Source organism: Peromyscus maniculatus, chromosome 12, assembly GCF_049852395.1.
Source record: "Peromyscus maniculatus bairdii isolate BWxNUB_F1_BW_parent chromosome 12, HU_Pman_BW_mat_3.1, whole genome shotgun sequence".
Lineage (NCBI taxonomy): Eukaryota > Metazoa > Chordata > Mammalia > Rodentia > Cricetidae > Peromyscus > Peromyscus maniculatus.
The window spans coordinates 54,707,048-54,724,801 of record NC_134863.1 but is presented as its reverse complement, the minus strand read 5'-3'; the positions used below and the strand labels follow the sequence as shown (position 1 = coordinate 54,724,801).

Genomic DNA, 17,754 nt, shown 5'->3' with positions numbered 1-17,754 from the left:
TGCTTTGAGGGCATAGAGATCACTATGGCAGGAAGGCATGGCAACAGGGGCATGAGCCAGCTAGCCACATTGCATCTTCAATCAGAAGCCGAAGACACGAATGTTGGTGTGCAACTCACTTTCTCCTTTGTTCCTTTTTATTCAGTCCAGGCCAAGCCTGTGGGATGATGCTGTTCACACCAAGGGTGAGTCTACCTTCTTTAATTAAATCTCTCTGGAAATGTCCTCACAGACAAGCCCAAAGGTATGTCACCAAGGAGATTCCAGTTGACAATGAAGATTCATCATCGTACTACTACTTGGGATTTTGATAAATATCAGTTAAGCTAATGTACAAGAAAATTAAATTGCTTGGCATCAAGTCACTGTTGGAAAAATTTTACCCAGATTTGTATTAGCATAATTATTATGTTTGTCAGTAAGTATAATTACCATTGCACTTGAAAATTAAAGTGTTAATGTCTGCCTCCAATAAATTAATACATGATAAAATTGATTTATAACAAATTAAATTTGGCTTAGTGTAATGTTTGATAATGTCAGGATCAAATGTGATATTTTTAGTAAGTTACATTTGTTTACTTATTTATCCTGTGTATATGCTGTCCATGAGGATGCACATACCACAGCATGCAATGTGGCAGTCGGAGGACAACTTTGTAGAGTTAGTTCTCTCCTTTCATCTCTGTGGGTTCCAGGAGTTGAACTCTGACCACCAAGCTTGTACAAGTGTCTTCACCTGTTGATCTATCTCACAGGCCAAACTCTGCTATTTTTAAATTTTCACTAAACCATACAGATGTAAGGTATCCTCATTAGGGTTTCTATTGCTGTGAAGAGACACATGAGCACAGCAATTCTTACAAAGGAAAACATTTCATTGGAGCTGGCTTACAGTTTAGAGGTTTAGTGTAGCTAGAGTTTTCCTGCCTTGCCCACAGTCAGGACAAATCTTTGTCACCCGCCAGTCCCACAGCCGCTCAGACCCAACCAAGTAAACACAGAGGCTTATATAGCTTACAAACTGTATGGCCGTGGCAGGCTTCTTGCTAACTGTGCTTATAGCTTAAATTAATCCATTTCCATAAATCTATACCTTGCCACGTGGCTGGTGGCTTACCGGCGTCTTCACATGCTGCTGGTCATGGCGGGCGGCTGCAGTGTCTCTCCTCCTCAGCCTTCCACTTCCCAGAATTCTCCTCTCTCCTTGTCCCACCTACTTCCTGCCTGGCCACTGGCCAACCAGTGTTTTATTTATTGACCAATCAGAGCAATTTGACATACAGACCGTCCCACAGCACTTCCCCTTTCTTTTTTTTAAAAGGAAGGTTTTAACTTTTACGCATCTCCAAAGTCAGCTTGGTATATTTGGGAATTTGGGCGTAGCTTCTCTTACTACTTCCTGCTGGAGGGGGGCGCTGTATCTTATGGGGACACAAAGAAAATTTTAGGATCATGGAGTAGTCCGTGAGACCGTATTGTCTGAGCCAGTTGCCTTGAAACGATTCTGGATGTTGGATCATCTGGGCCATGGTGTCATCAGAGACCTTTCAGGTGGTCTTGGCTGGTCAAACCTGATGTATCTTAATCTGGAACAAATCCATAGCCTCTGGCTTTCTGTAGAAACAAAACCAGAGCCTCCTTTCCAAAGCAACATATCCTTATATCCAAATTTTGAAGTCAAGGTACCTTTAAAATACACATTTTTGCATAACTCAACAGCTTTTGCAATCAAATGTTTTTCTTCAGTTACAAATATCAAAGAGAACATAATCCAGATTCTCTGTGTGGTAGCCATCTTTACATGGCTTATTTTTTATATTACCTTGAGCCTATTGCTTAAACTGCAGCCTTTTAAGCCTGAAACGGCGCTGTGGCTGCTGGCTCCGCCCACTTCAGCTTCCCAACATGGCGGTGGTACGTTTTCCGCCAGCTCTGGGAGCCATCAACTCTCGGAAATAGTGGGTCTATGCTTCTTATCAAAGCAGCGTGTAGCCCAGAAACCTCTTTTTGTTTTGTACTAGCAAAAGCTAAATCCACCATGCAGCTTAATGTGCCACTTGCAGAGGCCTCATTCCCGCCATACTGCAGATCGAGCTCACACGCCAGGAACCCGCCAGTAACTCAAACCGGCAGCTGCTGCTCATTTGAGAGAGACAATTAGGAAGCTGTTTTTAGCTCCGTTTTAGAATCTTTTCTCAGGTTTTAGGTAGAAACTCTTGCCAACACGTTGGGCGCCATTTAGTATTGACATGGCAGGAAATATGGCAGAGTGTAGGCAGACATGGAGCTGGAGAAGGAGCTGAGAGTTCTCTATCTGGTTAGGCAGGCAGCAGGAAGAGAACTGGCTTGAGCTTCTAGACCTCAAAGCCCACAGTCACATACTTCCTCCAACAAGACCACATCTACTCTAACAAAGCCATATCTCCAATAATGCCACTCCCTATGGACCTATGGAAACCATTTTTATTCAAACCACCACATAAAATTTTGTCAAAAATGTAGACTTCTATCTGATATTACTAATGGTGATAAATCTTTATTTCATTGAAAAAAATCACACTTTATAGGGCTGAAGAGATGACTCAGTTATTAAGAATACTTGTTGCTCTTGCAGAGAACTCAAGTTCAGCTCACAGTCCTCACACAATGGCTCATAACCATCTGTGACTCTAATTCCAGGGAAGTCAACACCCTCTTCTAACCTTCATGGGCACCATGCACACATATGGTACATCTACATGCATGCACACAAAATGCTATGCACATAAATAAATAATAAAACTTTTAAAATTAGGGAAAAAATCACATAAAAATCATAAAACACTAAAGTTTATCCAATCATCCTAGAGGAATGAGAAAGAGTAAGTCTAGGTGACCTTCCATTTTTTTAAATTTTTTTATACTTATTTATTTTTATGTTATATGTATTGGTGTTTTGCCTGTGTATGTCTGTGTGTACCATGACATGCCTAGTGTCTACAGAAGCCAGAAAAAGAGCATTGGATCCCCTGGAACTGAAGTTATAGATAGCTATTATCTGCTGTGCAAAGACTCTTTTTTTTCTATATTTCTGATATATTTATTTGTTTGTTTGTTTGTTTGTTTGTTTGTTTGTTTTACATCCTAACGGCAGCCTTCCCTCTCTCTTCTCCCATCCTTCCTCTCTCCCCCTGTTCCCCACTCCAGTCCACCACCACCTCTTCATATTCACTTAGACAGGGCCAGGCCTCCCATGGGCATCAGCAAAGCGTGGCCTATTAAGTCCCCATAAGACTAAGCACCTCCCCCTGTATTCTGTCTGGGAAAAGCAATCCAACATGAGGAACAGGTTCCCAAGAGCCAGCCAAAGCACCAGGGACAGCCCCTGCTCTGATTGCCAGGAGTCCCACATATAGACCAAGCGACACAACTGTCATATATATATATATATATATATATATATATATATATATATATATATATATATATATATATATATATATATATATATATATATATGCAGAGGGCCTAAGTCAGTCCCATGAAGGCTCCTGGTTGTTGCTTCAAACTCTCTGAGTTTCCACAAGCCAGGCAAGCCATTTCTGTGAGTTTTCCTATGATGTCTCTGACCTCCCTGGCTCCTACAATCCCTCTTCCCTCTCCTCAGCAAGACTCCCTGAGATCCGCCCAATGTTTGGCCTTGGGTCTCTGAATCTGCCTCATAAGTCACGGGATGAAGGCATGAAGGCTCTCTGTTGACAACCAGGGTACTCACCAATCCAATCACAAGGGATGGCCAGTTCAGACTATGCATGCACTGCTGCCAGGAGTCTTAGCTATGGCTGTCCTTTTAGACTCCTGGGAATTTCCCTTACACCAGGCTTCTACCCAACTCTGTAAAGCCCCCCCTTTCCAGTCATCTCTCTCAGAATCCTCCCCCTCCACCCACCTTCCAACCTGATCCCTCAAGTTTCCATGCCTACCCACCCACAGTCCACCAGGAGCTCTCCTCTATTTCCCCTTCCCAGGGAGATTTCATGCATCCCCCACTTAGGCCCTCCTTGCTACCTACCCTCTCTGGATCTGTGGATTGTACCATGGCTATCCTTTACTTTACAGCTAAAATCCACTTATGAGTGAGTACATGCTATGTTTGTCTTTCTGGATCTGAGTTGCCTCACACAAAATGGTTTTTTTTAGTTCCATACATTTTCCTGCAAATTTCATTGTGTCTTTTTTTTCTAGCAGCTAAGTAATATTACTTTGTATAAATGTACATTTTCTTTACCTATTCTTTGGTTGAGAGACATCTAGTTTGTTTCCAAGTTCTGGCTATTATGAATAAAGCTGTTATGAACATAGTTGAGCAAGTGTCCTTGTGATATGATTGAGCATCCTTTGGATATATGTCCAGGAGTGGTTTAGGTGAGTTTTGTGGTAGATTGATTCCCAGTTTTCTGAGAAACTGCCACACTTACTTCCAAAGAGGCTTTACAAGTTTGCACTCCCAATAGAGTGCACAGCAATAGAGGAGTGTTCCCCTTGCTCCAAATCCTTTTCAGCATTAACTGAAGTGGTTTTGACCTTAGCCATTCTCACAGGTGTAAGATAGAATCTCAGAGCCATTTTGCATTTTCCTGATGGCTAAGGATGTTGAACATTTCTTTAAGTGTTTCTCTTTTATTTGAGATTTTTCTGTTGAGAATTCCCTGTTCAAGTCTGTACCCCATTTTTTAATTAGATTATTGAGGTTTTTTTAATGGCTAGTTTCTTGAGTTCTTTATATATTTTATAGATTAGCCCTATGGTGGATGTAGGGCTGGTGAAGATCTTCTCCCATTCTGTAAGCTGCCATTTTGTCCTATTGACAGTATCCTTTGCCTTACAAAAGCCTTTCAGTTTCATGAGGTCCCATTTATTAATTGCCTATCTTAGTATCTGTGCTACTGGTGGGTTTTTTTTTTGTTGTTGTTGTTATATATATATATTCTGCAGGCCAAAAGATGGCACCAGATCTCATTACAGGTGGTTGTGAGCCACCATGTGGTTGCTGGGAATAGAACTCAGAACCTTTGGAAGAACAGCCCGCTACTGGTGTTTTATTCATGAAACAGTCTCCTAGGACACTATGTTCAAGGCTACTTCCAACTTTCTTTTCTATCAGGATCAGTGCATCTGGGTTTATGTTAAGGTCTTTGTTCCACTTAGACTTGAGTTTTGTGCAGGGTGATAGATATGAATCTATTTGCATTCTTCTACATTCCAACATCCAGTAATGCTAGCACCATTTGTTGAAAAGGTTTTTTTCTCCATTGTATAATTTTGGCTTCTTTGTCAAAAATCAAGTGTCCACAGGTGTGTAAAGTTGTTGTTGTTCGGGTCTTAAACAGTCTTATAATAAAAAACCCAGAGCTACATATTGGGGTGAAAGCTGAAATATCAGAGACGCTGAGCAAGGCACAGCCAACCTCACCTCGACAACTCCTCAGCTGATCCTGTTTCCTCAGACTGAAAGTCTCTGAATCCTCACCAGAAAGGGTCTCAGCTGAAGTGCTTTAGTTCCTGTTTCCTCATGCCTTATATACCTTTCTAAACCCTGTCACTTCCTGGGATGAAAGAGTGTGCTTTCCAGTACTGGGATTAAAGGTGTGTACTACCACTGTCAGGCTGTTTCCAGTGTGGCCTTGAACTCACAGAGATCTAGAGGAATCTTTGCCTCCTAAGTGATAGGATTAAGGGTGTATGCCACCAATATCTGGCCTCTATGTCTAATCTAGTGGCTGGCTCTGTTCTCTGATCCTCCAGCAAGCTCTATTCGGGTACACAATGTATCACCACAAGTTGGCGAGGTAAGAGGTGGCTGTGGCTTGCTCCTTTGTCTCTCTGATCTTTCAACACTTACCCCAATATCTGGCTCCAGTTTTTTATTATTTAGATCAATTAGAGTTTGTACTACATATTCCCTTAATCTCCTTTTGTTGTTTGTAGCTAAAACTTCAAGTATTATATTGAATAGATATGGAGAGAGTAGACAGCTTTGTCTTTTTCCTGATTTTAATGGAATTGCATTGAGTTTTTCTCCATTTAATTTGATGTTGGCTGTTGGCTTGCTGTGTATTGCTTTTATTATACATAGGTATGTTTCTTGTATCCTTGATCTCTCCAAGACTTTTATCATGAAGGGGTGTTGGATTTTGTCAAAGGCTTTTTCAGCATATAATGAGATGATCATATGATATTTTTCTTTCAATTTGTTTATATGGTGGATTACATTGACAGATTTTCATATGTTGAACCATCCCTGCATCTCTGGGATGAAGCCTACTTGGTCATGGTGGATAATTTTTTTGATGTGTTCTTGGATTCAGTTTGACAATATTTTATTAAGTACTTTTGCATCAATGTTCACGAGGGAAATTGGTCTATAATTCTCTATCTTTGTGGAGTCTTTGTGTGATTTTGATATCAGGGTATCTGTGCCTCATAAAAAGAATTTGGCAATGTTCCTTCTGTTTTTATTTTGCGGAATACTTTGAGGAGTACTGGTATTAGCTCTTCTTTGAAAGCCTGGTAGAATTCTGCATTGAAACCATCTGGCCCTGGGCTTTTCATGGTTGGGAGACTTTTAATAACTGCTTCTATTCCCTTAGGGTCTATAAGTTTACTTAAACTGTTTATCTGATTTTGGTTTAATTTTGGTATGTGGTATCTATCAAGAAAATTGCCCATTTCTTTTAGATTTTCCAATTTTGTGGAGTACAGGTTTTTGAAGTAAAAACTGATGATTCTCTGGATTCCCTCATTGTCAGTTGTTATGTCTCCCTTTTCATTTCTGATTTTGTTAATTTGGATATTCTCTCTCTGCCTTTTAGTTAGGATAAGGGTTCATCTATCTTGTTGATTTTCTCAAAGAACCAACTCTTTATTTCATTGGTTCTTTATATTGTTCTCTTTGTTTCACTGGTTCTTTGTATTATTCTCCTTGTTTCTATTTTATTGATTTCAGCCCTCAGGTAGATAATTTCCTGTGATCTACTCCTCTTGGGTGTGTTTGCTTCTTTTTGTTCTAGCACTTCAAATGTGACGTTGTCACTAGTGTGAAATTTCTCCAGATTCCTTATTCAGGCACTTGTGCATGAACTTTCCTCTTAGCACTGCTTTCATTGTGTCCCATAAGTTTGGGTATGTTGTGCATTCATTTTCATTGAGTTTTATGGAGTCTTTTTTTTTCTTTATTTCTTCCTTGACACAGTGGTAATTCAGCTGAGAGTTGTTAAGCTTCCATGAGTTTGTGGGTTTTCTGTAGTTTGTGCTGCTGTTGAACTCCAACTTTAATACATGGTGATATGACAAGATTCAGGGGGTTATTCCAATTTTTTTTGATCTGTTGAGACTTGCTTTGTGACCAAGTATGTGTTCAATTTTGGAAAATATTCCATGGGGTACTAAGAAGGATGTATATTCTTTGATGTTTGAGTAAAACATTCTGTAGATATCTGTTAGGTCCATTTAAGTCATAACATCTGCTAGTTCCATTATTTTTCTGTTTAGTTTCTGTCTGGATGACCTGTCCATTGGTGAGAGTGGGGTGTTGGAGTCTCTGACTATTAAACTGTGGGGATCAATATGTGATTTAAGCTTTAGTAATGTTTCTTTTACAAATGTGGGTGCCCTTGTATCTGGGGCATAGACATTCAGAGAAACATTATCTTGGTGGATTTTTTTTCTTTGATGAATATAAAATGTCCTCCATCTCTTCTGATTAATTTTGGTTTGAAGTCTATTTTGTTAGATATTAGGATAGCTACACCAGCTTGCTTCTTCAATTCATTTGATTGGAAAATCTTTTTCCAACCCTTTACTCTGAAGTACTGTCTGTCTTTGATGTTGATGTGTGTTTCTTGTATGCAGCAGAAGGATGGATCCTGTTTTTATATCCATTATTAGCCTGTGTCTTGTTTGGTGAAATGAAACCATTAATATTGGGATATATTAATGGCTAGTGACTGTTAATTCCTATTATATTTTGTTGCTGGTGGTGGTGATGGAGTGTGTGTATGCTTCCCTCTGGTGTAGGATTATCTGTTGCCTGTGTTTTTGTGGATGTAGCCAACAACTAACTTCTCTGGGTTGGAGTTTTTCTTCTAGTACCTTCTGTAGAGTTGGGTTTGTGGATAGATATTGATTAAATTTAATTTTGTCTTAGAATGTCTTGTTTTCTCCATCTAGAGTGATGGCATCCATGGTCTCACAGAGTCTGCATGAGGTCTGTCCAGGCTCTTCTGGCTTTTAGAGACTCCATCTAGAAGTAAGGTATAATTCTGATAGGTCTGCCTTTATATGCTACTTGGCCTTTTTCCTTTCCTGCTTTTAATATTCTTTCTTTATTCTGTATGTGTAGTGTTTAGCATGAATCTTAGATAGTATTATTAATGAAATCAAACCTAAGGCCAAGTATTGGAGTGAACACTGGAAGATCAGAGAGACAGAACAAGCCACAGCTAACCTCACCTGGCCAACTTCTCAGCTGATCTTGTTTCCTCAGACTGGAAGCCTCTTTATCCTCATATCCGAATGGCTCTCAGCTGAACTGTGCTGCTCAAAACCTAAAAGCTTAACCAGCCAAATGCTTCTAGTTCCTGGTTCTCATACCTTATATACCTTTCTGCCTTCTACCATCACTCCCTGGGATTAAAGGCGTGAGTCACCAAACTTGGCTGAGTCCTTGAACAGATGGATTTCTGCCTCTGGAATGCTAGGATTAAAGGTGTGTGCTACCACTGCCTAACCTTTATGTTTAATATTGTGACTGTTCTGTCTCTGACACCAGATAAGTTTATTAGGGTGCACAATATTTTGGAGAACACAATACGACCACAGTAGTGTTTTGATTATTATGTAGTGAGAGGACTTTTTCTCTTGTCTAGTCAATTTGGTGTCCTGTAAGCTTCTTGTGCCTTTATAGATATGTCCTTCTTTAGGTTGATAAATTTTTCTTCTATGATTTTGTTGAATATATTTTCTGGGCATTTGAGCAGGGATTTTTCTCCTTCTATTCCTGTTATTTTTAGGTTTGGTCTTTTCATAGAGTCCCAGATTTCCTTGAAGTTTTCTGTTAGGAATGTTTTAAATTTAACATTTTCTTTGACTGATGAATCTATTTTCTCTATTGTATCTTCAACAACTGAGATTCTGTCTTCCATCTCTTATATTCTGATGATGATGCTTGCATCTATAGTTGCTATTCACTTACTCGGGTTTTCTATTTCCAGAATTCCCTCACTTTATAGTTTCTATTTCCATTTTTAGGTCTTAAACAGTTTTATTTGTTTTCATCAAGTTTTTGTTTGATTTTTCTTGGTTTTCTTGTCATTCTTTACAAGCTTTATTGATTTCCTCCAATTTTTTGTTTATCTTTTCCTGCATTTCTTTAAGGGATCTTATTATTTCCTCTTTAAGAACCTCTATCATCTCCATAAAGTTATTTTTAAGGTCATTTTCTTATGCTTCAGATGCTTTGGAATGTTCAGGTCTTGCTGTTGTAGGATAGCTGGATTCTGGTGGTAACATATTGTCCTTTCTGTTGTTGATTGTATTCTTACACTGGTATTTAGGCATCTGGAATTGAGGTGATTATAATTCTAGGTGTTGATTCCTGTGTTTGTCTTTGTTGGATGGATGTTTGATGCCTTGGTTTCTGATTTTTCTCTGCCTTAAGTGGCCAAGGGTTCTGGTAACTTAGGAGTCTTCAGGTCCAGGAGGGTGTCTCTGCTAGGGTTTTGAGGTCTCTGGGTCCCTTGATCCAATCTAGCCTCAGGTAAAGCCTGAAGCTTCTTCTGGAGTACCTAGGACCAGCCTGGCCTCCAGTAGAGCTGCTGGGGTTGTTCTTTTGAATGGTGTGGACTGTACATGGGCCTATGGTGTCTGCTTTTCCAGGTGATGTGGACCGCGTCTGGACCTATGAAGTCTGATGGATTTCTGGGGAAGGGCTGCTTGTCTACTAATGGGCTGGTGAGGGTGGTTGTGGCTGGTATGGTCTGCACCTCAGTGGTGGAAGTCTGCTGGGGTTGGGGGCAGGGCCCAGCAGCAATAGAGCCAAAGACAAGCTGGGATGGCATTGGCCCATTCTGCCTTGTGTGGCCTGTGCTTGCTTGTTGGAAGTCTTCTGGGCACAAAAAGAGCTCTTAACCACTGAACCATCTCTCCAGCTCTGACCTTCCATTTTAAAGGTTCCAAGTTTTAAGATTAAATTTTAGTGTGACTACTTTGACTGGTTCATTCATTTTAGCAAACCTGCCTCTGATTTTCAGGGTTGTACGGTTGGTGATTATAATTCTTCCTGTATCTCAAATGAAACAGAAAGGCCAAAAAGCAGTGTGCCCCTTCCTTAGTAAGGGACCGGGTCACTAGAATAAAGATGCTCTATGATGCTGTATTGTAACCTAGGATTTGTGTTTTTGTCCAAATTACTTATTTATTACATCTACTTATGCATAAATAGATATGCATAAATTGAAATACCCAAGTAAGGTATGAATTTTTTTTTTTTTTTTTTTTTGGTTTTTTTGAGACAGGGTTTCTCTTGTGTAGCTTTGCGCCTTTCCTGGAACTCACTTGGTAGCCCAGGCTGGCCTCGAACTCACAGAGATCCGCCTGGCTCTGCCTCCCAAGTGCTGGGATTAAAGGCGTGCGCCACCACCGCCCGGCGTAAGGTATGAATTTTAAAAAGCTATATTTCCATTCTCCTGGCAGCCAGTATCCTTTTTTATATATATATACTTTTCACATTACTATTTGGGTACTATTCCAGGAAGATTTAATTTTTAATGTTATGTGGGTTTTTCAATAGCAGTACCAATAGACCTACTTTGGAATTTTGCTTGAATAATTACTAAATAAACTATAATACCAACCCTTTCGGTGCTGTTAAACTCTAAAATTTGACACTGAGCAAATTTAGATCTATAAAAAAGAATGTATTTATTTTCAGATTAGTTATGTGAACTATTCTGCTTCAAACTAAATTGATCTTCTCTTTAAATTCCATGGGTGTTTATCTCCATACAGCTTAGGTTTGGAAAATGACCATTTTTAAAGAGAATTTTCAAACCAAATTCCCTACTTGATAGAATGTGTGAATGTATTTGTCCTTCAGAGAAAAAAAATTGATGAAACAGAGAGAGAGAGAGAGAGAGAGAGAGAGAGAGAGAGAGAGAGAGAGAGAGAGAGAGTTGATCATACCCCCATGGAGACTAAATATCCTTTATAGGGCCATTATTAACACTGCCCTACAAATAATTCCATTCTAATTACTTAGGGAATGATTCATCACTTAAGTGGCTCTGCCTCTGACAGCTCAATCAGTTACTAACAGCAGCTTCAATGAGTCTACATCTTGAGAAAAGAAGGTCATTTGGGGATATATTCCATGCTTCCCTTACCCAGGCTTCTGAAAGGACTCCTTCAGAAAGGTCTGCTCTGTAAGGACTGCCAGGTTCCTTCAAGGCCAGGATAGGTTCTCAAGAAAAGAAATGACATTGGGAAGATGAAATAGTCTCAAGACAGATTATAAAGTCCTCAGGAGAGCTATAGTCACCTCTCTTCTGTGACTCATATATCCAGGAACACCAGATAACATTCTCCTTATTTCTTATGGCTGCATGCAGACTACTTTCCCAATGTGACTTCAAAACTCCCGCCTTGAAACCCATACCTGAAGACCACACAGTATTGGGATCTGTGATACTATGTTTGAAGGTCATAGGTTTTTTTTTCTTTATCTTTGAGATTTTCATACATGTATACAATGAGATATAATAATATTTTACCCCTTTCCCCACTTCAACTTTTCCTATATCCCCCAACATGCCTCTCTATCAATTTCATGTCTTTTTTTTAAAAATAATTCACTAAGTTCAGTTAGTATTATCCATATGTAAATGGGTATAGGGCCATGCACTGGACAGTCAGAAACCTACCAATGATCAAGGTCTCAACAACAACAACAAAAAGCAACTATCCACTTGCAATAGCTTCTCATTGATTCTGGGATTTTGGCAGGCTTGATATTGTGCAGGTCTTGTGTAGGCAGCTACAGCTATTATAACTTCATGTATATGATAGCCATGCCCTGTCCAGAGGACATTATTTTATAACACTCCTTACCATCCTCCAGCTCTTACATTCTTTCCACTTCCTCTACTACAATTTTCCCTGAACCTTGGGTGGAGGGAGGCAATATCATTATAGAGTTTGTTTAGAGCTGAACACTTAGTCTTTTGTTCTCAGTACTTTGACTGGTTATACATCTTTTCACTGACTGCTACATACTGCAAAAAGAAACGTCTCTGACCAAGATTGAGAGCAGCTTAAGTTTATTGGTATAAGGATAAATATGTAGAAGGCAATTTGATAGCATGATCATTTAGCAAAATCATAGCAGCAGGTTCTATCCTAGGGAAAAGCTGAAGATTTTAAATTGGATCTTTTTCTCCTCTTCCCTGTCAAGGTCCTTTAGATTTCCAAACATAAGGCACCACAACCTCTTAGTGCCCAATTGGAACAACTTTTGTTTGATTTCTTGAGAAAGGATCAACTCTCACAAGTCCTGCCCCACCTTTCACTTCTCTCATGCATTCAATCTAATCCATTGGAAATCCTAATTCCAAAAGCTGATCCTCTGACCATGCTTCCTTTCCTTTTTTCATCTCTTCATTCATAAATAACCTATTCTTGACTCTTGGTTTTCATCAGGATGACTCTGGTTTCACTTTCTTCCATAGTGAGCCAAGAATCAGTCATGTGAGTTGTGCTTTCATAAATCTCCACTGTCTCCAGTTCCCCCTGAGCAGGTGTCTTAATTAAGGTTTCTATTGCTGTAAAAAGACACCACGACCATGGCAAGTCTCATAAACACTTACTTGGGTGGCTTACATTTTCAGAAGCTTGGTCCATTATCATCATGGTGGCACACAGGCGATATGGTGCTGGAGTAGGAACTGAGTCCTTACATCTTGATTCATAGGCAACAGGAAGTGGTAAGTGACAGTGGGAGTATCTTGAACAAAGGAGACCTCAAAGGCCATGCCCACCATGACATACTTCCTCCAACAAGGCTACACCTGCTCCAACAAGGCCACACACCTCCTAATAGTGCCACTCCTTTTGGAGGCTATTTTTTTTTTCAAACCACCATGCCAGGGAAGCCCTGATCTGAGAATCTCTACCAATTATCTGTAATCCTACTCTGCTACTATTAAGGGCAAGAGGAATCAATTCACACAACAATCTCCTGATTTCAGACTATAAGCATCACAGATAACTTTTAACCAAGACATATAGTATAATACCTAGGTCATATTATTTATAAGATTATCAAGAACAACATACTGAATTGTGTGCTGTGCTAGGCACTCTACTCTTAAGATGTATTGTTCTACCTAATCCTCCAACAACTCTCTATGACAGAGTAAGATCTGTCATCTGCAAAGGACTGAGAAGAAGCATGGATTTGTATTCTAAAATGATTATTTTCTTGAGACTCATACTTTGTAATAGTACTATTACTACTAGTAATAGTACTTTCTATTTGCTATTACTAATAGTACTTTCTACTTGCTATTACTAATAGTACTTTCTTTTGTATTTGTGGGGGGTGGTATTGTGTTCCCCAAAATATTGTGTACCCTAATAAATTTATCTGGGCTCAGAGAACAGACAGCCACTAGATACAAAGGTTAGAAAATGGTAGCACTCACACCTTTAATCCTAGCATTCCAGAGATAGAAATCCCTCTGGATCTCTGTGAGTTCAAGGCCACATTGGAAACAGCCAAGCATGGTGACACACGCCTTTAATCCCAGAAAGCCAGCCTTTAATCCCAGAGAGTGGTGGTAGAAAGCAGAAAGATATATAAGGCGTGAGGACCAGAAACTAGAAGCATTTGGCATTTGGCTGGTTAAGCTTTCAGCCTTCTAGCAGCAGTTCAGCTGAGAGCCATTGGGATGAGGACACAGAAGCTTCCAGTCTGAGGAAACATGACCAGCTGAGAAGTTGACCAGGTGAGGTTAGCTGTGGTTTGTTCTCTATTCTTCCAGTTCACCCCAATACCTGGCTCCGGGTTTGATTTTATCAATAAGAACTTTTAAGATTCCTGCAAAGTGTGTGTGTGTGTGTGTGTGTGTGTGTGTGTGTGTGTGTGTGTGTGTGTGTGTGTTAGATGCATGAGATTGTGCAGGAGCATGTACACCTGAGCTCACAGGAAGAGCAGAATAGGACATTGGGTGTCTTCCTCTATTGCTCTCTGCTTTATTGCCTTGAGATGGGGTCTTTCTAAACCAGAAGCTCACAACTGAAGTTAGACTGAGTGATCACAAAGCTCTCAGGTGGGCTGACTTCAACCCCAATGCTGGGGTTAGAAATATTTACTCATGCCCAGCTTTTTAGTGGATGCTGTGGATTTTAACTCAGATCCGTGTGGTTGCAGGAAGTAAGTTCTTACTCACTGAGCCATCTCTCCAGAGTCATTAATATTTCCAAAAGAAAATTTAAAACTATTTCCCAATTTATTTTGCATATTTTGCATTTTTCATGCCGTCTCTTATGTGATATTCTCAAAAAGAAGTACAACATGGAAAAGAGCCAGTGACTAAGAATTGCTTTTTAAACTTATAATCAACATAAAGCATATTGAAGGAGAGTGAAAATCAATTATTATCACTTCTCTTTTCAATCCCAATTACTTTGTTCAGAGTCAACCACCATGTGATAGTTAGTTTAAATTGTCAAGTTGACACACAATCTATAATCAGTCACCCAGGAAGAGAGTCTCAATGAAGAATTGTCTACATTGGGTTAATCTGTGGGTATACATATTCAGGACTGCCTTAATTAAGTTAATTGGTGTGAGAAGACCCAGCCCACTGTGGGTGACACCAATCCCTATGCATGGGGTCCTGAATGGTTTAAGAGTGAAGAAATCAAGTTGAGAACAAGCAAGCAGACATGATGCATTCATTTTTCTCTCTGCTCTTGACTGTGGATGTGCCCAGTTCCCTCAAAATCCTGCCAGTTTCATATCTCCACATGTAGCCTGGGATTGTCAGCTAAAATAAACCCTAAGTTGCTGTCAGTCAGTATGTTTCATCACAGCAACAGAAATGAAACTAGAGAACGCTGCATGTGCGCGCATGCGCGTGCGTGCGTGCGTGCGTGTGTGTGTGTGTGTGTGTGTGTGTGTGTGTGTGTGTGTGTGTGTGTGTGTGTTTGCACTGTGGAATTGGCCCTCCATATCCATATTTCTATACCATGAATTCAATCAGTGACAGAGAAAAATCAAATCTGTACCAAACGTATACAGGCTTTTCTTACTTTTATTGCCTAAACCATGCAGTGTAATAACCATTCCAAAGCACTATTTTGTACTAGGTGCGTAAGTAAGATAGCAATGCTTTCAAGTTGATGAGCAGATGTGCTTGGGCTTTTGGCAACCACTTATTTGAAGTACAGGGCACTAGAATCTGCAGACTTTGCTAACCAATCCCCTGCAAATACCGAAGGAAGAGATTTCTGATTACACATAAAAATTGCTTCTTACATGTAATTCCTAATTATTTGAGTATTTTCACCAACAAAATCAGTAGTAACTTTTATGAAACTGCAGGTTCTCAGAAACCATATAATCAAGCCTTAGAAGCAATTACTGGAAAGCCCATAGTAACAATTCGTAACAGAATTAAAGAACAAATATGCCCAACTGCAGCTAGTGGATGTGTAATTCATAGATGTTTATCATTGCAGGAACAAAATGGCGAAGATACAAAAGTTTGGTTAGATGTTCGGGATAATTCCCGAAACATAAGGCTATCATATAATAAAATCTGCAAGCAAAATATAGGAAAACCAGTTCCAGGAGAAGCAAAAACCAAAATTAAAAAAGAAAAGGAAGGAGAAACACATGCATTGTCAGTTGGTGATGTAAAAGATATTTTCACAGCCACACTTGTTTGTTTGAATTACAGCTTTTAAAATCAACCTACTCTTGGCCAGTGTGATGCAGATGCCTTTAATCCCAGCACTCTGGAGACAGAGGTAAGCAGAACTCTGAGTTCGAGCCTAGGTTGGACTATAGAGCTAGTCCCAGGACAGCCAGGGTTAAGCTAAGAAACCCTGTCAATAGATAGATAGATAGATAGATAGATAGATAGATAGATAGATAGATAGATAGATAGATAGATAGATAGATAGATGATAGATAGAAAATCACCTCACTCTAGTGAAATTAGTAATTTTTAAACTGAGTTAAAATGTTATCAAGCTCAACAACAGAGAAGCAGAAATTCAGAAGCACACAAGAGAAATCTAAGTGTTCAAGATTTGAAAATGCTCTCCTTTCACTTAGTAGGGTGTCCACAACAAATGTTTATTGTTAATGATATTGATATCCTATTACAAAAATAATCAATGGAGACATTTAAATAACATTTTAAGCACTGATACAGATTAGTAGGGAAATTTGAACTTAAATACTGAGAAAATGGAATGTAACCTTAAGTTATCTATCATTAACAGAAGATTCAAATTCTTTTTTTCTTTCTTTTTTTTTAAAAAAACATATTTTTCATTTTACATACCAACCACAGATCTCCCTCTCATCCCTCCTCCCACTCCCCCCATTCCTCCCCAAGTGCCCCCCCATCCTCCTCCAAAAGTGTAAGGCCTCCCATGGGGAGTCAGCAGAGCCTGGCACATTCAGTTGAGGCAGAACCAAGCCCCTCCCCTCTGCATCAAGGCGGAGCAAGGAGTTCCACCACAGGTAATGGGCTCCAACTCATACACCAAGGGTGGATCCTGATCCCACTGCCAAGGGCCTCTCAAACAGACCAAGCTACACAACTGTCTTCTGTATGCAGAGGGTCTAGTCTGGTCCCTTGCAGGTTCCACAGCTGTCAGTCTAAAGTTCATGAGTTCCTATGAGCTTGGTCAATTGTCTCTGTAGATTTCCTCATCATGATCTTGACCACCACTCCCCCCTTGCTCATAGAATCCCTCTTCCTTCTCTTCAACTGGACTCCCGGTGCTCGGCCTGGTGTTTGGTTGTGGATCTCTGCATCTGCTTCCATCAGTAACTGGATGAAGACTATGATGACAGAGTATTAACCAATCTGATCCAGTTGTTTAGAGCATGGCCTATGGGCTGTACGGCACTCAGCAATTAGGATGTCCACAGCATTCGTCTTTCAAATATGTTCCATTTATCTCACACAAACATTCCTTATAATGCTGTGCTAATATAAAAGTTAGACTTCTCACCAAACAGGGAACCATTGGGCACAAATGCTACTACAAGGTTCCACTGGAAAATCTCTGTTGAGGATGCTTGATGAGGATACTTTAGAAACTTGCAGGCTTAATCCATGTCCACCGTGAAATCCTTCAGCTATGACAGGCTGGAAAGACATGGAGGTCCAGAATGTCATTGAGAGCACTGCCCAGCAGTTAACACTGACAGACAGACCCATGTGAGCCCAGCAACAGTGCTGGACATCAACAGTCTCTGAACCCAGGGCCGTGCACACAGTCTGGAGTCCTCTTGCTGATGGGTTCAACACAGAGGCTAGAGAAGGTATCTTGGGAGCATGGCAGTGGGATTCTGGAGACCATTCCCAAAGTTCCAGTTTTTAAATCCTCTCACTGGGAGGAGCTTTGCACTCTCAAGGATGACAGCTCGGGGCTGGTTTAATACGACACCAACCCCACCTTAGGGTTGGTTAA

The 17,754-nt window shown here is 40.1% G+C and overlaps 1 protein-coding gene across 1 annotated transcript in view; it reads left to right on the top strand.

The window, feature by feature from the left end:
- Positions 1–17,754, top strand: part of Htr1f (5-hydroxytryptamine receptor 1F) — a 138,766-nt gene that overhangs the window by 100,873 nt on the left and 20,139 nt on the right. The window contains exon 3 of the mRNA XM_016000174.3: positions 146–185. The gene's annotated coding sequence lies outside the window, so the exon portion shown is untranslated. The remainder of the gene's footprint in view (positions 1–145; positions 186–17,754) is intronic.